Raw genomic sequence first — 8,025 nt, 5'->3', positions numbered from 1 at the left:
AGCTGGGCTCCCCTACCCATTATAATCAGGGGTGGCGTAGTCACGTTTAGCCTTGTGACATTTTACTTCCTTACCATACGGTCACATATGCTTAACACACAACTCTTCAACAGTTTCACTCCTGAAAATTATATCATGCCAAAGTGTCTCAATCTTGACTGGCCTTGGCATTCAAAAATATTCAGTGGGGGAATATTGTGAAAAGTCCAAAAATTTTGAACTAGTGTACACAGCAATATAACAATTATTTTGCTATTGATTAAAAAATACAAATATACTTAAGTATTGAGAAAAACATTAGGAACTGAATCAGCTATCAACTATAAAATAAAAATGGAGATCAGTTTCTGGTTATTTTTTAATAATAAACTTGAATTTTCCAAACAACAACCTTAGAGTAAGGTAAAATACATCTGAAAATGGACGGAAAACCCCCCCCCCCTAAGACCTACAGTACCCTTTGCATCAGGGAGACACAGGACTCATACATCACTGGTTCCCCAGTAACAGATACAAAATGTTAATATTCCACAAAAAACAAAACGCTCTTTTCATACACTTTTTAAGCAGCCAATAAAGTACACGATAGTATGTACAGATCTTCCATAGTTCATGGAGGTTAGGCCAATTATCATGAGTATTTGAGGATTCATAAAAAAATGAAATAAAATAAAGAATCAGATTATGACTGATGATTATGACTTTGCCACAGTCACGTATAGTCTCAAAATGCTTTAATATTTAATCTCAGCAGGATAACAAGTGCCACTGAAATAACGATAAAGCTTATTGGGAATTTTAACAGTTGTACTGAACTCCTAGACAAAGCTGCATATGTAAAAAGAATCATTGTAAGAATTCTTCCAATTTGGTTTGGCAAGTACAGAATTCAGGGGCGGCACGGATGGTGCAGTGGGTAGCACTGCCGCCTCACAGCAAGGAGGTCCTGGGTTCAAATCCCCGTCGGCCAGGGCCTCTCTGTGCGGAGTTTGCATGTTCTCCCCGTGTCTGCGTGGGTTTCCTCCGGGTACTCCGGTTTCCTCCCACAGTCCAAAGACATGCACGTTAGGCTGATTGGAGAGTCTAAATTGCCCGTAGGTATGAGTGTGTGAGTGAATGGTGTGTGTGCCCTGAGATAGACTGGCGACCTGTCCAGGGTGTATTCCTGCCTTTCGCCCAATGTATGCTGGGATAGGCTCCAGCCCCCCTGCGACCCTGAGCAGGATAAGCGGGTTCAGATAATGGATGTATGGATGGAAGTACAGAATTCAACTGTTGTAGACCTCTATATAGTCTGTTTACTCAGCTGATGGTGGGAACTGGCTTGTCTGCGCAGCCGATGTCTATTAAAAAGAAAACATTTCATAGACATTAGAATTATAGAGGTGACACGGCAAGATGCTAACCTCTCATAAGCAGCAAGAATAAAAAAAGACCAGATTAGAATTCATCAGAGAAATAGAGACAAACCAGAGCAAAACAATGGAAAGCCCAAAGTTTGGAGAAGGGAAGGAACAGCCCATGATCCAATGCGTACCACCAAAGCATCATCTGTGAAATATGGAGGAGGTAGTGTCATAGCTTGGGTACATATGGCTGCTTCTGGAACAGGCTAAGATCATATTTATTGTTGATGTAACGGAAAATGGCAACAGTAGGATGAACCCATAAGTGTACGGACAGATTTTGTCTGGATATGTCCAAAGAAAGCCCTCCAACCTCATCAGCTGGCGCTTCAAATTGCAGCAAGACAATGACCTCAAACACACTGCCTAAGCAACCACAGCATTCATCGATGAAAGAAAGTTAGAAGTTTGGGACGGGCTAAGTCAGACGAGACTGCAGATAAGCAATTCCAAACATACCAAATGTTTGGTGATGCCAGTGGGTCATAGATTTAGTTATTGCATTTAAGGGCTCTGCAACCAAATGTTAGAATTTATTGACTTGATTTCCTTATTTTTACTTAGTTATGTACACCTGAAATAGGGGTACTCAACACAAAAACAGCTGTTTCTGTAAAATGGTAAAACATATACGCATGCAAATACCATGAAATATGAAATACCATGATAAAAAATGAATATCTGTACTTTTGTGTCATATTCATCTTTTGATAACAATCTCAGTTTTAAATGCCTATACATTTGGAGGGCTCAACCACCATTTAAGGACAATAATAGCCAGGCAGAGGATTTTCTCAACTGAAAGCTTAAGCACAAAAACTGAGGGACAGAACAGGAGTTTAATAGAAAATATTACCACTGAGAGACTGAATGCTTTTATAACTATACTTAAGGCAAACAAAGCACCGGAGGCCAATGGCTACACCTCATTGTGATACAAATTGTCACGTTTCAGGTCTGTCTTGCCCTGTTTTATGTTTTATCATTTTGTCTTAGTCACATATTGTCTTATCATGTATTATGTTAGTCTAGGTTCGTCATGTTGTTTAGTTTGTTTCTTGTTACGATTTATTTTCTTGTCATGTCTAGTTATGTTTCGTTACGATTATTTTACCTTGTTATGTTGAGTGGTTATGGTCTTAGTTCGTTTAGTGTTATGTTTTGATTTATGTTTATTGTTACGCAGACTGGTCATTGTTTAAACCTACACTTTTACATGTCTTTCCGCAAACCTTGCGTTCCGGCTTTCTCTCTCTCTCTTTCTGTCATTCACACCCTAATTGTTTCTATTTGTCTATTTACTAAAACTACTAACGCTAGATCAGGATTGGGTAAAACTAACAAACTAATCATGTGTTCATGTTACCTTACGGTTCTCGTGCATGTCATTTACTAATTTACTAATGCTAGGGCAGGATAGGTTTATTACTAACGATTACTAATTAGCTTGTTAAACTTGTCATCCATCGCACCTGTTTTCCATTCCCTTGCTGCTCTCTAACTAATTGTCTACACCTGTCTACACCTGCATTTATAGCCCAGTCGCACTTCTGTTCTTGGTGAAATTGTCTGCCTCTTGTACGTCAAAGCAACTCTTGAGCATTACTGTCATTGATTACACGTTATCAAGTGAAAAGTGTAAATTATCAAGTTGAATAGAATAGAGTTTTATTGCCATTTGCACAGGTACAATACAGTACAGGTACATTGGAATTCTTGTGTGTTCTCTTCCAGTCAGGCAAGTAAAAAATACACATAAATAATAAAGGTGAGGCTAGTGCAAGTAAAAACAGTGCAGATGTACATACAAAACAAAACAATACAATACAATCCTATATAAGACAAGAGTAAGTAAAATAAAAAATAAATAAATAAAAAGGAGACATTTCTTACTGCACATTGTTATAAGTTGAACTAGCATTCTAAATTATTTATATCTATGTTATTATATACAAAGAACAAAGACAAAAAGACATACAGCGAATACTAATGGTGAACCTCATATAGAAACAAAAACATACAAAACAGACACTCACAGAAATAATGGACCCACAGATAAAAATATTTTCAAGGATAACTCAAAATTGATAAAAGCTAGAATTACATTGAGCTGTTTAATGCAAGACAGACTGCCCCAAGTTGCCTTTTCTATTTTGTAATCTGCTGAATTTTAACCATTTCGTAAAACAGCATGTAGGCTGAGTTTCAGCTTCAGCACAGACTTCTGGTCCGTCGGGGTCACTCGCTCGTCATCGAATGACAGCCAGCGTCCATTGCAGTCGCTGCTGTCACTGATGTAATGGCCTGCAGAATTACACTGCTCAATGCTCAATGTGCCTTTAATAGGGGATTAATAATATACTGATAATTTCTTGATCAGATTGAGGATATAGGGCCAGTGTATCTCATATTCGGTTTCTCACCGTGTCTCATATTCGATCCAATGTGGGAGAGCACGCTGGTGATTCTATACTCATTCTAGGAGAGAGAAGGTAGAGATCTGGCGTCAGAAGAGGTACACACCCAAACCCTAACCCCCCCCACCCCATTTCACCCAATCCCAGACCACCATTATTATGCCTCAGAGCTAACAATATTGATTTAGGCTTTGGAAAACAATGTGTTCAGATTCCTTAAGCAATATGTGGCATACAGAAAAGACCAGCAGGTCACCCAAACACTGCAGGATGGCAGTTTCAGATCCCTGTTGATGACTGATTATTAAGAAGAATTAGTGGGGCAGTCCCAGGAAGGAGCAGACTTTGCTTAATACTACTGTTCTACTCATTCACTACACCTCCTCGTTCTCCTGTTCATCTCTCCCTCTCTCTCTCCTCACCATAGCATAGCTGTCCTGCTCTATCATGCTGGGTGTACTTCCCTCCGCCGATCTCTTCTTTTCAGCTTCAGGGGAAACCAAACAAATCCAAAAACACCATCAGACCTCTTGCCTCATCTTCACTACCACAGACTATAAACACTTATGCCTCAGCATTGGATTATTGACGCTGAGTTAGGGGTTCTGCAGGGTTACTGTGCCAGCAGATTTCTGTGGTTTCCTCTTTACTAGCATCCAATATAGACCAGGGTACCAAGGTGTGTGGACCTTTTTGGCAGAACAATAACTAAGTAAGGACTTAAGTGCAGAAACACACCAAAAATCAGCAGACCCTGGCACCCCAGGACTGGAGACTGACAGTCTGGTCCTGTCTCATGCATAAATTACCGAGAACAGCACCCTCTGGTGGGGAGGAGGTCTCAAAGCAATCCCCATGGGTCAGGTGAGACTTGGGCATCCCTGGCAATCTAACATTGGCCCGGCTGTGTGCCCGCAGGCTGAGCAGCGGGGAGATGCGGAGCCGGTCGTGCAGCTTCACCAGGCTTCCTCGGTGGTTCATACTGAAGCGTTTCAGCTGCACGACCAGCACGCTGCACAGACGCACAGAGGAATGCTTCATTTGTCAAGGTACGTTAGTAATTTAACCAGGCCAGATATGCAATATGAAAGAGGGAAAGATTGAAAGGGAGGGGGGCAGGCTGCCTGCATTTACCGAGGCAGTGACTGGAACCTCTGATCCACTGAGGCCAACTGCCCAGAGCACCCCTGGCACTTACACTCTACCTCAAAGCCCTGCAACAAAGGAGAGTAGCACATTCAACACAGAGCTCACAGACCACTAAGCACAGTAAGACACTCAAGACAGACCTCGCACACCACAAAGCATAGCAACACATTCAACACTTAATTTCAAGTCTCCCAGGTGGATACTTACCTTGAAGTAGAGTGCCAAACTATCTTCTATGGAGCCCTGATGGACTAAGTCCACGGACAGACAGTTGGAAGGCTCCGTTTGACACACCATCTCCCCACACCTATGGAGAAGGAACCACCAAAATTAACACTCACAGGCAGGGCTGAGGATGGAAATAAATTTAACTCATGAATCCTGCTGTCTTTATTTGATGACTTTCACAAATTGGCCAAATTCAAATGGAACTCGTCAGCCACCGTTTTACGCATCTTTGCTTTGGGTCCACCCGTCAGTTGTATAGTGTTCGTTGGAAATCTCCAAACCGAGCCAAAATGGACATGGCTGTTCAGTTTAACTGAGTGCGTGGGAGAAACTACACAGGGGAGGCTCACCTGAGGCACGTCCTGGTGGACAGGAGCTCAAACTCAAAGTTTTCCACAATGGTACTTGCGTCAGGGTGCAGCCCCACCCTTGTCCTCGTGGAAAGCCCCTCGTCTTTAAGCTGGGACAGGAGAACACTGAGGAACTCATGAGCATCCTACAGGTGGGGGAAGAAGGCTTCAAGGTGTTAGCCTTTAGAGCAATTATCTAATTTGATTTGCTACTTACAGCACTACACCCTCAGTCTATCCAAGAAGACAGGCATTTGTGTGTATGTATGTGTGTGTTATGTGTCTCACCTGCTGTTCATCCCCACAGAAGTCGCTGAAGTTCGCAGTGATGGTCTGTTTCAGGGTTTTCAGCAGGCTGATCTTTCTCTGATGGCTGGGGCTGGCCCTGGCTGAGTGCAGATCTGTGAGACACCTTCAGGGGGCAACAGAAGCAGCAGGCAGTCAGAAAGACGTCACATGAGATTTGAGTAATTATGGCTGGGACGAAACCCAGCAAGCATACACACTGGGGCCCAAGGACCAGGTCTGGAACCCATAAATTAGACCTATGAGTAAAACAGTTCACATTGCAGTTGTAGCAATATCATTCTTTAATGGAAGAAATGGGCTCATGAGTAAAACAAAACATATAGGGACACAAGAACTGTTTTCAGCTGTCATTTGCAAGCTTTTCAATAAACACAGCTTCCAACTTCCCATAAAATCCACAATTCCTTCCTTTTCTGCCATTGATCGCCAGCCATGACAAAAAAAAAACACAGCCATAAGTGATGTCTATAACAGGACTGATATCAACAGATGCCAATAACAATAGATAATATACATACTTCAATAAACTTGTGGGCAAATTTGACCTCCAGCAGCCTTCCTTGTCCCTGATGTCATGGGTGAAGATGGTGAGGCTGAATAGACTCTGGAGAACGGCGTTCATGTAGCACGTATTCCCTAGGTTCGAGAACCTATGGCAGAGATATGAACACATCCCTACTCGTTACTGTATGGAAGTCAGATAGTAATGGGTCATTCATGCCCAGTAAATTGGCTTAATTCTAAATCTTCAACTGACCAAATTTTCCAAACAGAGAGTGGGTTTCAGAGCCAGGGGAGATGAAGAAATAATGCAATCAAGTGATATAGGATGTCAGAACATGAAAATTAAGCAGTCCAGATTGCACACCAATTCTATTCAACATAGACCTCCATCTGTATTTGTATTCCCCCAAAATAGTATTATACCATATACCGTACAAGAGCACTGACCAATAATATTTTCTGTAGAACATTTAAGATTAAATGTAAGCCCACTTGAGAAAAGTAATGCAAAAAATAGTCATGTGAGTACAACTGATTAGTTTTTCTTTGACACGTGACAATTTGAAGCAGCATTCAAGAACTTCCCATTATACAGCCTGAATGAACTGTTACTCTTACCCAAGGACAGTATGATTGATCGTGGTCCTCTGTATGACATGTTCCTCCTCAACCTTCCAACAGCTTTGGAATTCCAGCCTCCTGTGGAATGGAAACAAGTAAAGGAAAACATGGTTAATTTATTCAGAGAAATTGAGCATCCAAACCGCAAACATGCCAAATTAAATTAAATTAAATGAAGTAAAGAAACTACCTTTGTTGTTCTGAGCAGTCAATGGCCAGAGCAGACCTCTCCAAGCAGCCAATAGGAAGAGCTGGTTCCTTTGCGAGGCCGATATTCAGGGCCGATGCCTGGTCTTGGCGGCCAATGTTTAGGGCTGATGCCTGCTCTGGGTGGCCGATGTTAAGGGCTGATTTCTGCTCTGGGCGGCCGATGTTCAGGGCCAATGTCTGCTCTGGGTGGCCGATATTCAGGGCCGATGTCTGCTCAGGGCGCCCGATGTTCAGGGCCGATGCCTGCTCTTGGCGGCCGATGTTCAGGGTCGATACCTGCTCTGAGTGGCTGATGGTCGAGACTGGCTCTTCTGAAAAGAGGATAGTGAGGGACACTGGGGTTACCTTTGTCCCCTTCTTTCCTTTCTTAAAAGACCATTTCTTCTTCTTTTTCTTCTTTTGGTCTTTCATTTGCTTTTCTACACAGTCGATGATGGTATCTAGCTCCTCTGAGCAGCAGATGATGGTATCTTGCTCTTCTGAGGAGCCGATGATGGTGTCTGACTCCTCTGAGCAGCTGATGGTAGTATATGGCTCCTCTGAGCAGCCGATGATGGTATCTGATTTGTTTACACAGCTGTTGGTGGGAACTGGCTTGTCTGCGCAGCCGATGATGGTGTCTGGCTCCTCTGAGCAGCCGATGGTGGTGTCTAGCTCCTCTGAGCAGCTGATGATAGTATCTAGCTCCTCTGAGCAGCCAATGATGGTGTCTGGCTCCTCTGAGCAGCTGATGGTGGTGTCTGCCTCCTCTGAGCAGCTGATGATGGTATCTAACTGCTCTGAGCAGCCAATGATGGTGTCTTGCTCTTCTGAGCAGCCAATGATGGTGTC

Source organism: Conger conger, chromosome 7, assembly GCF_963514075.1.
Source record: "Conger conger chromosome 7, fConCon1.1, whole genome shotgun sequence".
In the NCBI taxonomy this organism is placed as follows: Eukaryota; Metazoa; Chordata; class Actinopteri; order Anguilliformes; family Congridae; genus Conger; species Conger conger.
The sequence above is the reverse complement of the archived record's forward strand: the minus strand, read 5'-3'. Positions refer to the sequence as shown.